We start from the raw sequence: 2500 nt of genomic DNA, 5'->3' as shown, positions 1-2500 counted from the left end.
ACTGTACGGTTTGTGTGTATGCATGCAAGCATTCCGTGTGTGTGTGTGTGTGTAAATGTATTTGTACCCCAGTAAATATGCGACCTCAGCATCATTCTTTTTTTTTGTTCCATTATGTTAAACTTCATCAGTTTCATCCATCATTGACAAGTGAGTGTGTGTGAGAGTTATTATGATGAGCGAGTGTGTGTGTGCGCGTGTGTGTTTGTTTGTGAGACGTTTTGTGTGTGAGACCTGTGAAGAAAGATGAAGTAAAGTCATAATTTGTTTACCAATGAAGCCCTTGTCTTAGTTCATCTTTGTGTGTGCGTTTGTGTTACTCGGTCTATAAAGTATTGCTATTGTGCTCTTAGTTAACTTTACAGGAACAAGTGAACTTGTTTTCAAGTTGGTGTGTGTGTGTGTGTGTCTGGGTTCTTTGTAATATGCTCCGTCCTCCCTTGTGGCCTCAGGATGACGTTACTGACGACAGAGGTGTATTTTAATACCGGTATCTCGCAAAGGCGCTATTCTTTTTTTTAAGAGCTTTCTTGCCTTCATTTTTGACAGGACAGTGGAGGAGAGGCAGGAAGTGAGTGGGGAGAGAGACATGGGGGAAGGATCCGCAAATGCCGGCCCGGAATCGAACCTGGGTGGCCGGTGTACGTAGTGCTCTACCGTTGTGCCCTACCGTTAGGCCACGGCAAGGCCGCAAAAGCACAATTTTAATTTATTTTTTTTTATTTATTTATTTTTGGGGGGGGGGCTTTTTAGCCTTTATTGTTTTTTGTGAGACAGGATAGTGAAGGAGAGACAGGAAGTGAGCTGGGAGAGAGAGATGGGGAAGGACCGGGAATCGAACCCGGGTCGGCCGAGTGGTAAACGTGTGCCCTACCATATCAGCCATGGTAGGGGCGCAAAAGCACAATTTTAATGTTATTTTCTCATTTGATATCACGGTGGTGGATGAACAATAGTCCCCCAAAAGATGTTGTGGCTAGGCTGACTCCGGGGATGTTTTATTGTTTTCTCCACGGAGGCGGGGCATCAGCAAAACGCGAGACCACAAGCACAGGCTGAGAACCGGAGTCCGGATATTAGAAAGAACCGTGTGTGTGTGTGTGAGTGTGTGCGTTTTAATATGCGACCTTGCCTCCTCCACTTGCCTCCTCCACTTGCCTCCTCCACTTGCTTCTCGTCATGATGACATCACTGACAACAGCATTATATTTCAATATCTTGCAAAAGCTCAATTGAAAAGTCTTTTTCTCATTTGCAATTGGGATGGTGAATGAAAAACAGTCCCTCAAAAGTTGTTGTGGCGAGGCTGACAGCTGGGAAACTTTATTGTTTTCTCCACGGAGGAGGGGCCAGGAGGCGGGACGAGGAGACAAGCACAAGTGGAGGAGGCAAGGTCACATATTGGGATGCACCCTGTGTGTGTGTGTGTGTGTGTGTGTGTGTGTGTGGTAGCAGCCCGTGACATGGATCCAAGTTCAAGAGAACATTTCCAACACACACATACACATAGTGTGCAGCAAAGGCACTGGTTTGTTCTGTCTGATGGTTAAACACACAAAACTGTCTTTATAAAATACACACCGGTACATACTAAAAGCATCACACATGACTACAACAATATAATTACCTCTGCCAAGGAGGTTATGTTTTCGATCGCGTTGGTTTGTCTGTTTGTCAGCAGCAAAGTTATGAACGGCTTTGGATGAAACTTTCTGGAGTTGTTGGAAATGACCAAAGTAACAAGTCATAAAATGTTCAGGGTTCCCACACCTTTTTCATGAAAAAATTCAAGCACCTTCAAGCACCCTTAACTGGGTCGCGGGAGGGGTGTGTGGGGGTCCTCCCCCAGAATTTTGTGTTTTTAAGATGCAATCTCCTGCATTCTAATCAATTTTAGGTTGTCGAATGGCAAATCCCATCTGACATCTCACTCCCTCGGATTTTTGATGTACCTGAACAATTTATTTCAATTATTTGGCTTTCTGAATTTGACTTTTGACACAAATTTCAAGCATTTTCAAGCACTTCACCAAACATTCAAGCATTTTCACAACCTTGAAAACACTTAATTGAAATTCAAGCATTTTCAAGGAATTCAAGCACCAGTGGGAACCCTGAATTTCGGTGTTGATCAGGAACACGATCCAGATCCAGGATTTTTTGTAAGGACTCTTCACCATTGGGGGATAGGGCTACATTGACATTCCAGTTCCTAACTCCACAAAAACAAAGCAGAGAGACTTGAAAAAAATAGGGTGTAACATGGTAAAATGTTCCATCAAACAGCTTCCTTGGCAGAGGTCTGCACTCTCTGAGGGCATTTCTAGTTATTATTAAGATGACTAACAGCCACAAAACAGACACAGGAAAACATGTACTGGTTTTGAAACTGACTTTAATGTACATAAAAACACACACACACACACACACCGTTGGCTTGAGGCCTGGACATAAGGACACATACGCATGTAGCTGTGCATGTGTTTAGATGTTTGTGTGT

General features: G+C 43.6%; 2 protein-coding genes across 2 annotated transcripts in view; one reads left to right on the top strand and one right to left on the bottom strand.

The window, feature by feature from the left end:
* The window catches only part of slc30a7 (solute carrier family 30 member 7), a 17387-nt gene extending 17108 nt beyond the window's left edge, over nt 1-279 (top strand). The window contains exon 11 of the mRNA XM_063200759.1: nt 1-279. This exon is cut by the window's left edge and continues 920 nt beyond it. The gene's annotated coding sequence lies outside the window, so the exon portion shown is untranslated.
* A 2098-nt stretch (nt 280-2377) lies between these two features.
* The window catches only part of dph5 (diphthamide biosynthesis 5), a 20943-nt gene continuing 20820 nt past the window's right edge, over nt 2378-2500 (bottom strand). The window contains exon 7 of the mRNA XM_063200064.1: nt 2378-2500. This exon is cut by the window's right edge and continues 1576 nt beyond it. The gene's annotated coding sequence lies outside the window, so the exon portion shown is untranslated.

This window comes from Engraulis encrasicolus, chromosome 6, assembly GCF_034702125.1.
Source record: "Engraulis encrasicolus isolate BLACKSEA-1 chromosome 6, IST_EnEncr_1.0, whole genome shotgun sequence".
Lineage (NCBI taxonomy): Eukaryota > Metazoa > Chordata > Actinopteri > Clupeiformes > Engraulidae > Engraulis > Engraulis encrasicolus.
Note: the sequence above shows the minus strand (reverse complement) of the source record. Positions and strands in the feature narration are given on the sequence as shown.